This window comes from Sus scrofa, chromosome 8, assembly GCF_000003025.6.
Source record: "Sus scrofa isolate TJ Tabasco breed Duroc chromosome 8, Sscrofa11.1, whole genome shotgun sequence".
Taxonomy (NCBI): Eukaryota; Metazoa; Chordata; class Mammalia; order Artiodactyla; family Suidae; genus Sus; species Sus scrofa.
In genome coordinates, this window is record NC_010450.4 from 9,483,686 (window position 1) to 9,497,263 (window position 13,578).

Genomic DNA, 13,578 nt, shown 5'->3' on the forward strand with positions numbered 1-13,578 from the left:
AAATAAGGGACTGACTAATGGCTTTCAGGAAAGGTTTTCTAGCTTTGAAAATTAGACACTGCTGTGGGTTTGATTTCATCCTTCTAACCCCCATACTTGTGAATGTTGCCTTATTTGGAAACAGAGTCTTAGCAGATGTGATCAAGTTAAGATGAGGTCATACCGAAGCAGCAGATAGACAGGTCCCAGGTTGAGCAGCTCTAATCTGTTTCCTGTGGACAGATAACTTCAAGATAAAAGCTGCATTCTGCTTGGATAAAAGATAGAGACCATCTATTTCTCATTCTGGAGGTCAAGGAGACCTCCAGAACTATACACTTGCAGAACGGTTCCTCAGGGTCAGAGAAAGCAGGGGCACAGTCCGTAGCAACCTCTTGTCAACTTCCCAGAGACCCCTGTGCTAAAAACCACCTTGAGGGCAGGGCCCCCAGTCAGGCCAAATCCAGACAAGCAAGATGATTGGCCAGAGGAAGCCCAGAAGGACCGCCCCCATGCGAGTGATTTAAACAACCTCCACAGTGCATGTTGTTCTCTTCCTCTCTCTTCCTCTCTTGCTTTTTCTCTTTCTGTCTCTTCCTCTATGCCTTTCCTCCTCTACCGCCTGCCCCAGCCTGCCTATGCCTATATTCTCTCCACGTTTGTCTTCTCTTTAAATAAACAATTGCCTCATTATCCTCAGTCTCTTTGCTGAACTCTTTCTCCAAAGAGATGACGTTTTGGGGACCTACCTCAAGTGGTTAGGGTTTCAGCATTCTCACCGACAGCCACCTGAGAACAGTGCTAAGCGGGGTGGACCCTAAAGGCAACATGATGAATGTCCTTGTAAGAAGAGGAAAAGGGACAGAGGAACACACACACAGGGAAAACAGTCTCTCAGGGGAAGGGACTAGAGTGGTGAGTCTACAAGCCAAAGAATAGCTAGGATTGCTGGCAACCACCAGACGTCAGGAAGAGGCAAGGAAATAGCATTTTTAAAGAGACTTTAGAGATAGCCGACACCTTGATTTTCAATTTTGGCTTCTAGAACAGAGAGAGTGTATATATTCTGTTGTTTTAAATCCCCTGTGGTACTTAGTTACAGCAGCCCTAAGAAACTAACACAGACACTAAGAAAAGATGTGCTCTTGGTCTCATCATTGGGTTACTGTGTCTGAGTGAATCCCTGAAATTGCTGTAACTTTGTTGCAGCTAGGAAGGGACCCTACCTGAGAAATAAGGTGCTCATTAAAGGCTGCAAATAACCCAGGTATGAAGTTATTGAACTCACCAGTTCTGGAGCTGCCACATTGTTTTTCCTGTCATTACATAATATTTTCCTCTCATTGTTTACACTGCACTGTGTTGATTTTTCTGTTACTTGCAGATGAAATTATCCTAAACTGATTCATCAAGTCATTCATTCTTTCTGTTCCTTATTTTCTCATTTCTGGAGTGGCAGTACTAATAGTCCTGAACCTATAGGAGTTTTATGAGTGTTAAATGAGATAATGATACAGGTTTTGTTTTGTTTTATCTAATTTCTGTTATAGTGCAAAATAACATTATTATTTAGAAGTATTTCTTCAGCTGTGCCCATGGCATATGGAAGTTCTGGGCAGGGGTTAAATCCAGGCCATGGCAGAGACCTGAGCCACAGCAATAACAACACTGGATCCTTAACCCATCATGCTGCAAAGGAACTACTTGTCTAATTAAAAAATTATTATTATTATTATTCTGTGTCTCTTCAGCCTTAACACATAGTAAACATTCAATAAACATTTACTTTCATATGAATGAATGAGGTTGCTCTAATGTAAGAGGGAACAAAGGAATGATTAATAAAGGACAAAGAAAATTACTGTAGGAGATGGAGAGATTCAATTTGGACCTTGGCTGCAAATCAAGACCTGGGGTCCACATATGGCCTGGGTCAGATTGGCAAGGACTTGCATCCTAGAAGTCTGATGTATTTATGCAGAGAGCTTTGAATTAAAGACTATGTATAGGGGTTTGCCGATAAGCTGGGGTGCGGGAGCAGGAGAAGGAAATGAAGCTCAAAGCCTGCTTTTGAAAGTCCCCAAGGGTGCAGCCTTACCCCAAGTGCACAAGGATTAAGGAAGAAGTTGGGAGCTTTGTTAGGTCTCAGAGTAAAGGAAAAGGGCTTTCATTTTGCCTGAGGGAGAACAGCCGACTGTTTTTCCCAAAGACCTTGTTTGAAATTAAGGTCTTGGAACACTGGATTCAATTAACTACCATTTTAGGAACCTTGGGGAGTCTAACTTGCCATGTGCTTCATTTTCCTTTACAAATCACCTCCTGTTTTCTTGCCTTCATATTTCCCCCTTCTCCAGAGAATTCCATTCTTGGGACTGGGTCAAGAAATTCTGTTCTTTACCCTGGGTTAAAAGTGGAAAACGTTGGGCAGGTTTTGGGGTCAAAGTCGATTTGCTGTCAGTTCGGGCTAGAGTCCTGATTGCATGTGCATTTTTGTGTCTACCCATATGTGTATACACGTATTTACGCATGCCTGTATGTATGCATCTATCTAAACAGCAGTTGGCAGCGTTAATTTTTCAATTTAATATAAGACTTTTTTTTTTTTTTTTAAACAGACCCTATTTCCATCTCTATTCTGGGACCATGTGGAATCAGAGATAAATTAGACCACATCTTTGTCCTAGGAGTTCACAGTCAAGCTGAGGCGGACAGACTGACAAATTGATAAATGCTTCAACATTGGTAGGTGCTATAAATAATTGTGGTCCTGAAGTCTACATGAAATTTGGAGAACACTGGAGGGAGCCTAGAGGGTGGTTAAGGATGGATTGAGTCAGGCCAGGCTTCCTAGAGAGTCGTTGCTTCCTTCAGCTAAATCTTGTAGTGTGCAGGGGCTGGCCAGGCACAGATCTGTACAAAGATGCAGGGCGGCTAAGCAAGGCACAACGTATCTCTAGAATAAATTGGAATAAGATGCCAATTGACTTAAGTTTCTACATGTGGTTCCTTTTGTGTTTGGAGGGTCTCCCTCTTATTTGATACAAGCAGTAAAACCTTGGTTTTTAATTTAATATATTACAAAAAAATTAGAGTTCCTCTTTAGTGGTAAGAAACACAGGTTTCTTCTTTAATATAGTATGGGTAAGCACAGGGGGGAAATAGAAAGTGGACAGGGTTCATTGCTCTGCATTAGAAAGAGAGAGGGGGCCCCAAAAGCTGTTGTAGTGGGAATGAGGACAGAAGGAAGAGCTGGGAAAAGGCCCGGCCCTGCTCTGGCCAAGAGAAGATGCCTCTAAGCCAAGACTTGTTGAATAGGGCTGGTCCCCATCACACACTCTGTTCCATGTGATATGAATGCTCTCCCCATCTTCTCTCTGAAATGTTGAGTAGATTCTCCCTTATAGGAGTGGCGTTTTCTTTTAGGAGAGTTTGAAGAAGAAGGTGAAGGGGTAAATAATACATTATTAACTGGCTTAAAGAAGAAGGCACTTAACACCTTGATTAATAGGAAAGCATTTTCTCTCCACTGAGGCCAATAAATACTGAAAAATGTTTGGAGTTCCCATCATGGCTCAGTGGTTAACGAATACAACTAGGAACCATGAGGTTGTGGGTTCGATCCCTGGCCTTGCTCAGTGGGTTAAGGATCCAGCATTGCCGTGAGCTGTGGTGTAGGTTGCATATGCGGCTGGGATCTCATGTTGCTGTGGCTCTGGCGTGGGCTAGCGGCTACAGCTCCGATTCAACCCCTAGCCTGGGAACCTCCATATGCCACAGGAATGCCCAAGAAATGGCAAAAAGAAAAATGTTTAAGAATATCAGCTTGCAGGAAGGACAACCACCCAGTTTTATCCAAGGGGAGGGAGTAAGACGTCCAAAGCCTGAGAGCTGTGGCCCTGCATTTGGAGACAAGCGAGTGGTTGGGTAGAGCTGGGAGAGAAAGCCCGTGCTTAGAGTGGGTGGCAGTGAAGAGGAGAGATGGGGAGGAGCTGCATCCTGAAGGTGCTGGAATCCTTGTAGAGAAGATTCTTTGCATCCCACTAGAGTCTAATGGATGTGGAGAGCTGCTCAAGAAGTCTCTATCCAGGAGGGTAATGTGTATAGATCCTGGAGAACTGCTGGGAAGGTAGATCCCTCTTCATTAGCATCTTACAGATTATGAAGAACTCCTACAAGAAACATGTACATGGTTCATGTGCACTGCTCTGTTTTTTGGAATGGGAATCTGAGATCTAGAGAGTGGACATGTTCTTGCCCAAAGGCATTCAGTTAAATGTGACAGAATGACTTACGTTGAGCTAAAATTTGTCTCTCTGTAGTTCCTCTCAGTTTACTCTCTATTGTAATGAACAGAAAAGGGTCTTTTTTTTTTTTTTTTTTTTTGTCTTTTCTAGGGCTGCACCCGTGGCATATGGAGGTTCCCAGGCTAGGGGTCTAATTGGAGCTGTAGCTACCGGCCTACACCACAGCCATGGCAATGCCAGATCTGAGCCGCGGCCGGACCTACACCACAGTTCATGGCAACACCAGATCTGAGCCGCGGCCGGACCTACACCACAGTTCATGGCAACACCAGATCCTTAACCTACTGAGTGAGGCCAGGGATCAAACCTGAAACCTCATGGTTCTTAGTTGGATTCGTTAACCACTGAGCCACGACGGGAAAGGGTCTTTAAGCGTGTTGTAGTCAGGGTACAACCTGGGGAGCTGGGAGACAGGATTAGGTTGATATGTGCTTGAGCTACAACTTCATCACCTGCTATCTGTAGGACCTCAAGTGAGTTTTCCAATCTTTCTGAGCTCCCTGAGTATTGTAGATTTTTAGCTGAAAAAAAAAAAAAAAAAAAAGCGAATATTGGAGTTGGAGTTTCCATCATGGTGCAGCAGAAATGAATCCGACTAGGAACCATGACGTTGCGGGTTCGATCCTGCGGCCTTGCTCAGTGGGCTAAGGATCCAGCATTGCCATGAGCTGTGGCGTAGGTCGCAGACGTGGCTGGAATCTGGCATTGCTGTGGCCCTGGCGTAGGCTGGCGGCTACAGCTGTGATTGAACCCTTAGCCTGGGAAGCTCCATATGCCACAGGTGTGGTCCTAAAAAGACAAAAAAAAAAGAGAGAGAGAGAGAGAACATTAATACCTGTAGTAGTGTAAAAGTTTTGTAAGAATTAGATAAGATTGCATATGTAATTATTTATCAATGCCTAGTATACAATCCATAAAAATTTCAGTCGAACTATTAAAGTTCTGTGCTATAGCATCAGATAGGGTCCTTCTTTACTTATGATCTAATCTTACCTCTTGCTCCCTCCCCCCTCTAGTCTTCTCTTATTCAGGCCAAACGTCATTAGCTGATCCTCAGATTCCCTCCCGGAACAGGAAAGCACAGATCGGATAGCACGGTGCCAGGCGGGGACCGACCTATGCTGAACAAGCTTGAAGGTCATTTCTCTCATGTATGTTTATAAGGAAAACACTGATCCTCTGAGTATGTTTCCCTTGTTCACACAGAGGCTCCAAGAAGGTCAAATAAGTCTCAGATGATGCTTAACGAGTAGAAAGCCCGAACGAAGTGGCTGGATGTCCATTAGGAATAGCACTGTTTCCCTTTTCTGCTCTGGGAAGGAATCCAACAGGTACTTCCCCTGGGTCAAGCCCTAATGGCAAATTTTTCAGCAAAAGAGGAGGTTTTTTTCAAATTTCTTGTCCAGATTGCTGAGCTCTTATCATATCGACAGGTTCCCAAATGGACAGAAAGACTTAGAAATTCCAGAGTAATTATCTTGCTTGAGTGTAGCTAATATTGAAAATGGAAACTTTTCTCATGGATTTTTAAAAATAATATCTTATCATTCACCCTTCATTAGGTGTGAATAACTACTGGCAGAATGTATTTTAGCAGAATGAATGTTATCTAGTAAGGTATCCAGAAAAAGCTGATGTCACATGCACACTTGCCTTAACCTCCCACTCTTTCCCCCAGTATCACCTATCACAGGCATTGAGGCTCCAACCAAACTGCTGATGCTCTTCCCTTAGCTTAGAGTACTTTTCCCAGTGCTGCTTGTTCAAATCTACTTTTCCATCAAGAGTAACCTCAAATTCCACTATTTCTAAGGAGACTTCTCTCTTTCTCCAGTGAAGAAGGGATAATTTCTTCTTTCTTCACATGTCCTTAATTATTCTTCCTAAGCCTCTCTTAAAACACTTAGATGTCTCAGCTGTCCTAAAAATCTGAGTTTCTTGAGGCCAGGACTTGCATCTTAACGTCTTGGTATCTTTCATCCTTGGAAGGCAATATAGCATACGGTCACGGGATCAGGATCCTGGGTACAAACTGGGTGCTACTACTAACCAGCTGTGTGATTGTAGGCAATTCCTGGCATATTGTAATCACTCAACAAATGTCCCCATTTACTATTTATATTCTTCATAACACACAGGACAATACATAGTATCCATTCTCAGCTCAGTCAATGTTTACTGAATGAATAAATGAGAAAGCAAATGAAAAGTAGTTTGTTGTTGAGTGTTTGTTAAGGGAATGAATAATTTAATAGATTTGGAAGAAAATTTGTCAAACATACTGCTTTTCACTGAACCAAAACATATTTCTACAAATGTTATGCTTAACCTTCTCCTGGGTCTCTCCTCAATTCATTATTCCTTGAAGCACCCTTCCCTTAGAACCATCTACCCATAAACTTATATAATATTTTATTTTTGTTTCTTTTAAGAGTGACTACTTTATGCTAAAGAGCTGCATTAAGCTTTTGCAGATTGAAAGAAGAGGATTTCTTTACTTGTCTGTGGATCAGGCTTGTTTTCTATGAGCAGGCAGAGGGATCTTTGCTACATTTATAATCATATATTTTCTGAGTAGACAAGATCCAGACGAAATTCAGGAAGGTTCCTAGGTATCATGGCTCTTTTAACTATATGATTCAGCAATCCCACTCCTGCACATCTATTTGAAGAAAACCATAATTTGAAAAGATACATACACCCTAATGTTCATTGCAGCACTATTTACAATAGCCAAGATATGGGAGCAACCTAAATGTCCATTGACAGAGGAATGGATAAAGAAGGTGTGGTACACATATACAATGGAATATCAGCCATGAAAAAGAATGAAACAATGCCATTTGCAGCAACATGGAAGGGCATAGAGATTTTCATACTAAATGAAGTCAATCAGACCGTGAAAGACAAACATCATATGATATCACTTATATGTAGAATCTAAGAGAAATATACAAATGAACTTATCTGCAGAACAGAAACAGGTCACAGACTTTGAAAACAAACTTATGGTTACCAAAGGAGATGGGTAGCGGGGAGGGATGGACTGGGGTTTGGGACTGGTGTATGCCCACTGTTGTATGTGGAATGACTGGCCAATGGGGACCTGCTGAATAGCACAGGGAACTCTACCCAATATTCTGTGATAATCTATCTGAGAAAAGAAGCTGAAAGAGAATGGATGTATGTATATTTATAACTCAATCACTTTGTTGTACAGCAGAGATTATCACAACATTGTAAATCAAATATACTTCAATGAAACCTAAAAAAAAAAAGAAAATCAAAAGAAATTTGAGGCTGTTGACCCTGCATGCTGTAGGATACTGGACACTCTATTCCCTCTCCTGTTCTCAACAAACAACAGAAGTTACACAAGCTTGAGGGGCAGCTGGATCACAGTTTATGCTGCCCCTAGGATACATCTTTCATCTTCATTGTGCTTATTCAGCTGTGCAGATGCCCTGGTATCTAGCTGATTCTTGAGAAAGAGCAAAAGTCTCTTTAAAAACACAACCAAATCCCCCTTTTGAGATAGGGGAGGGAGAGGATGAGGAAAATTTCCATCTTATATTCTGATGTTCTTCACTTTGTATGAGAAGACTCCCAATGATGCCTGCATGTGGTTTCCCAAAGCCTCTTTCTGATCAGAGTTGACAAAGCTTTTCTCCTATGTAGGAATCAAGGTCTCTCTTTTCGACTAGCTTCTTAATTTGTGCTTTTGTATGGAGACAGGTTATCTAAAAAAAATCATACAGCCACAGGTCCTTATCTGCCAAGACTTCTATCATAAATAGTAACTGTTAGTCCAATAGCCGTGAAATTAAGCAATTTCTGTAGTTCCAGACACTGAGCTAGCTCTGAGTTGGGGATAGGATTCAAAGAAAACCAAACAAAAATAATAATAGCTGGTATATGCATATTTTTTTGTGTGTCTACTATGTGTCAGGCACTTGACATAGATACTCTTGTGTATATTAATGAGAAAAAACAAGGTAGAAATGATGATTTCTGTCTTGTAGAAACGTGGAAACTGAAACCCCGAGAAGTGACATAACTTGCTTTAGATCACTCCTGAAAGTACGATGTTTGGGCTGAGCTTTTTGGTATTGGCTGCCAGAGAGAGGTGGTGGAAAGAAGGAGAAACACAGTGGGAAGAGGAATTAGTCCAACAAAAGCAAGGAGATAGGACTGCTGGGTCAGGTTCTGCAGGATTGTGTGCCATTGTCTTTTGGGCCATAACAGGAGACGTTTGGATCTGGAGATAGATTTGATAAGATGAAGTGGGGCTTAGAATACCACACTATGCCAGTGAGGTTCATTCTTAAACACTTGGGTTATTGCTGTCAGCTACTCTAATATGGATTAATGATAGGTAGAACTGAGTTAATAAGAATAATCAATCAAATATTACATCAGGGATTTTTATTGTTTTTCTCCCTCATAAGAGCGCTATGTGCTCTTTATAAACATTTTGGAAAATGCCTAAAAAAAAGAAATAAAAGGAATTGACCTTTGAGTCACTTCCCAAAGCAAATACTGTCCATAGTTGGGTGTCTTTCCTTTCAGTCTTTTTTCCTTCAAAAAATTGGATGGTTTGCTATAATTATGATTATAGAGTATACAGAATTTGGTACCATTTTTCATATCTTAACATCATAATTTTTTTAACATAGCTTTAAAGACATACACATTAACGGCTATAGTTCACCGATTGTTTATAGCACACTTTACATAAACAGATCCTTAAAGTTCAATAGGTTGGCATTTTGTGGTTTTGATGCTGATAAGTAACATTTTGATGAGCATCTCTGTGCTTAGAGTGTTTCTGACAGTTTAAATGCCAAATTAAAGGTTACATGTGCTTTCAGTCTTCCATCATAAAGACAACTCTAGAGCTTTTTGGGTACCCTTGCCCATTTATACACCTGTTGTGTTTTCTTCTCCTGTCTCTTTCACACATCTAGCATCTCTCATAAATGTCAAGTAAACACAGCTGAGATTGAAATTTCTGGGCTCTAAGGAAGAACTAAACTGCTTGGAATACCTGTCTTGCTGGAAAGGAACTCTGTTGGGAGCAGGGGAGGAAATCCTATGCTTTGTGCTGAACGACTCCTCACAATGCCATTGACTGAAAAGTTTCCATCTCTTAAGAATGCACAGCCTCTGCAGAGTTTGTCTGCAACCATCCTGTGCCCTGGGGGGTCTGAAAAGCTGGTGCTTGTTTAAGGATTCTATAGGTGGCTTGAGGGTCTACCTAGAGGCTTAGGAAGGCGTGATCTATAATACTTATTGAATGACTAAGCCACCAGCCTCACAAGGCTCACGGATGAGTAATCATTATTCTCATTCTGCAGTGAGAAAGTAAGCAAGGTCTCTGCCCTTTTGTGTTGTGATTCACTCCCTGGAGATACTCGGTAGGAAGGCCGAGAGAGTCTCAGGATCCTTATCAGTCCTCCTTGCTCCTCCTTCCTGCTTCCTTTACCCACTCATCTCTCCCACAGCATCCCAGCTTCATCAGGGCTGCACCTCCACATCAAAGACTTGAGCAGAGTTGTGATGTGCACCAGTTAAGAATCACACTTTGGATTTTAACAGGGCATCTTCATATCCAGCCTCCATCACTCCCCAGCTGTGTGACAACCTCAGGCAAACCACTTGGTTTCTCTAAGCTCTAGTGATTTCTCTTCTCTTAGATTTAGAGAAAGAAATATGTTATAGAGTTGTTATGGGAACCAGTGGATAGAAAATGCTTGGTGCAATGCCTTGGTACAGAATGAGAGCTCAAGAAATGGTAATTATTACCATGAGCCACACATATTCCGCCATCTCCCAAGAGTGAAATAGCTGTATGATTTGGGGACTTTTTCTCCGATCTTTTGTTTTTTTTCTTCTTAAAAAACAATTATAATAATTTCTACGTTGCAGTTTTGGAGGGGAAATAGAAGAGGATATAGCCAGTTTTGGAGGGGAAATAGAACAGGACAGCTGCTCAACACATATTTTTTCCCTTTGTCTATTCATGGGTGACTTAAGAGAGTCCCTTGGTGTGTCCAACCTCCTGAAATGGCCCTTAGGGATCCCCAAAGTGGAAGGCTAGTAGTTCTTAGGCACTAACCCCAGAAGGTTAATTCCAAATGCTAGCACTGGGTATTTCTCCTACTTAGAGAGGAAAAGGAGTTTGGGGCTTTTGGAAATGGCAGAGGCTTGGGCACTGTTTGGTGTATTATTCTGGATGGGTTGTGGCCAATTACAGATATAGGGAGGCTTAACTCTGGATGGCACAGTTTAGGAATGGCATAGACCGAGGGAAGACTGGAGGGCTCATCCCCAAATGTTCTAGAGCAGGAAGTAGGATGGGGCACAGGCACAGCACAAGGGAAGAGGAGGGATCCCCAGTAATAAATGCTGTTCTCCTTCCTGCCACTCTGTCCCCTGGGGACTCCCAGGGGGACTTGATTTAGACAAATAAAATGGTGGGGGCATTTCTTGTATGCTAGTGTGATATAAAAAATATTGCACTCATCTCTAAGCACCAAGGAAGGTGGGGCATAGTCAGCAGGGCTTAATGAACCATACTCAACACTGTTTTTACTGTTTGACAGTGAGATGGGGTTGAGAGTGTGGGTTCTGGAGTCAGGACAAGAGCAGGATCCATCACTGCTGGGGATTCCTGGGAAGCTGTGTGCTGACAGACCATCATGCACGGCCCATTAGTGGGAACACTGGGCCACTAGGAATTGATTCTTTTCTCCTTTATCAGTCAAGGTTCAGAGAAGGAGCATCACTGCGAGTGACACAGCATAAGGGGTTATACCTTACCCTATCGTGGGAACTGGTAGAGTCGTGCACGACTGGGTCTCTGTGTCTGATGTTGATCCTGACGACACTGTAGGTTAGCTTGGCCAGCTGTTGGGAGGAGGAATGGGCAGGAAGTAGTGAAAGGAAGGAAATTGGAAGCCATGGGGGTGCATGTAATTCCACAGAATAAACTGGAACCTTTGCATGTCTCTTACCACTTCCCGCCTCAGTGATGTGGTGACATACAGGGTCAGTAGGTGCCTGAACTTCACCATGGAGCTGTGAGTGCTCTTGACTCAGGACTTGAAGAAGCTTAAGGAGGAAATCCAGCAGAGGCTAGATACTTCGTACCAGCAGGCCCTGGTTCTGCTCTACCCCAGCAAGGTAAGCTGGGGGATCAGTGACAACATACACAAACTGCCACAGTCCCCTGTCCCCAAACTTCAAGGTGCAAAAATGGTCCATGCTTCCCTGAAGCATTTTATAGCTCATGAACATTTCTCTTCTATCCTCTCCAACTTCAGAGATATGGAGCTGGCATCTAAATTGACACATAACAAAGCCGCTGTACCCTCCAATCTCTTGAGACAGTCTTAAACAGCAGTTAGAGGGTGAGGGTGAGTGGGCTCAGGGTACCAAGCCTGAGTGAAGAAAGTGATGCAACCTCTTTGTCCTTCCTCATTCCAAATTTCCCAGCCTGAGGCAAGTGTGAGCTGTGGGGAGGAGAAAACCTTTCAATCAGAGGGGAGATTGAGGCTAGAATGAATCTTGTTATATGTAAACTTGAATAGAGAAATGATGAAAATGGCCTGAGGTTTCACACAGGTGCTGAGAAGGGAGGGTGACAAGATCAGGGAGAAAAGGTAGCGGGTGTGAAAACAATAAAGCTGCTTTTGGTTGTGTTTTACTTTGTCCAGATTATATATAATGGTGTGTATATGTGTTAATGTATGCATGTAGGTCTGATCAAGATTTAGGTTTATGGAAGCAGAGCAATGTTGCTGCGTTACAAACATCAAAGGATGTTCCCTCCAGCTGCTGTGCCCCTAATCACTGTTCCCAGTGCTATGTGTTAACTCTCTTACCCAAAGGGTAGCAGATTCCATGATTTCTTATTTCCTTTGGTTACAACAAGTTCTAGCTTAAAAAACCTTCCTCATCATCTTTGCTTCTCCCTTCAGGGCTATCCATGCTTGAGACTTGGGGCATTGTGAGTGGGCAGTACCTAGCCTGCTCTTTTTTTTTTAATTAATTAATTTTTAAACTGAAGTAGAGCTGACTCACAATATTATATTAGATCCAGGTTTACCACAGAGTGACTCAATATTTTTTATAGATTCCATTTAAAGTTATTTCATTTAAAGTTGTTATAAAATATTGACTATATTCCCTGTGTTGTATAATATATTCCTGAAGCTTATTTATTTTATTCATAGTCATTTGCACCTCTTCATTCTCTGCCTCTATCTTGACCCTCCTCTCGTCTCTCTCCCCCCTGGCAACCACTAGTTTTTTCTTTACATCTGTGAGTCTGTTTGTTTCGTTATATTCATTCATTTGTTTTTTTTTTTTTCATTCCACATATAACATAATATGGTAACATCTAGTATTTGTCTTTCTCTATCTGACTTATTTTACTCAGCTAATTCCCTCAAGGTCCATTCATATCTTCATAAATGGCAAGATTTTGTTCTTTTTTATGGCTGAGTAGTGTTCCATTACATTGAGAAATAAAAGATTGCCTGCCATCTCCTTAAACAAAAAATATCGCAGTCACTAACAGTTGCAGCCACTCCTGAGCGGGTGAACCCAGAGGAAACTCAGAGAAGAAAAAAAGAATACCTGGGAGTTCCCGTAGTGGCTCAGTAGTTAATGAATCTGACTGGGAACTATGAGGTTGTGGGTTTGATCCCTGGCCTCACTCAGTGGGTTAAGGATCCAGCATTGCTGTGAGCTGTGGTGTAGGTCGAAGACGCGGCTCGGATCCCACGTTGTTGTGGCCCTGGCATTGGCCGGCAGCTATAGCTCCGATTAGACCCCTAGCCTGGGAACCTCCATATGCCTCGGGTGCCGCCCTAGAAAAGACAAAAAATAAATAAATAAAAAAAAAAGAATACCTGCCATTGAGCAGCTCTGAGACTGAAGCCCTCAGGATGTGAAAAGCATAGGCTATAGGCCACAGAGAGCTGTGGTGCTTATCAAAGGAGTTATTTCAGTGAGTCCAGACACTTGCATCTTCCCATGTAAAGTGCTAAATTCTTTAACTTGAGGTATTTGGTTTTCTTTTATTAACAGTAATCTTTTTTTCCTATTATCTACCCTTTGCTGCAAAACTCCTACATATCTTAGCTCCCCCAACCTTGCCTTCTCAGAGTGGTTTCTCAGAACTATTTGAAATTCTGCCTCCCAGGCTATAGTCCTCATTTTGCCCCAAATAAATCTCATAATTCTCATAACTCTCATAGTGTGCTTCCCCCCCTCCCCCCGTGGTGTG

General features: G+C 42.2%; 1 long non-coding RNA gene across 3 annotated transcripts in view; it reads left to right on the forward strand.

Annotated features, from left to right (window-relative positions):
- The window catches only part of LOC110262057, a 248,873-nt gene that overhangs the window by 229,167 nt on the left and 6,128 nt on the right, over positions 1–13,578 (forward strand). The window contains exons 8-10 of one of the 3 annotated variants that reach the window (XR_002346562.1): positions 2,595–2,721; positions 5,300–5,614; positions 11,315–11,468. This is a non-coding gene — a long non-coding RNA (uncharacterized LOC110262057). Of the gene's footprint in view, positions 1–2,594; positions 2,722–5,299; positions 5,615–11,314; positions 12,956–13,578 lie in introns of those variants that run through there. The other 2 variants (XR_002346564.1, XR_002346563.1) reach the window with 2 other exon arrangements.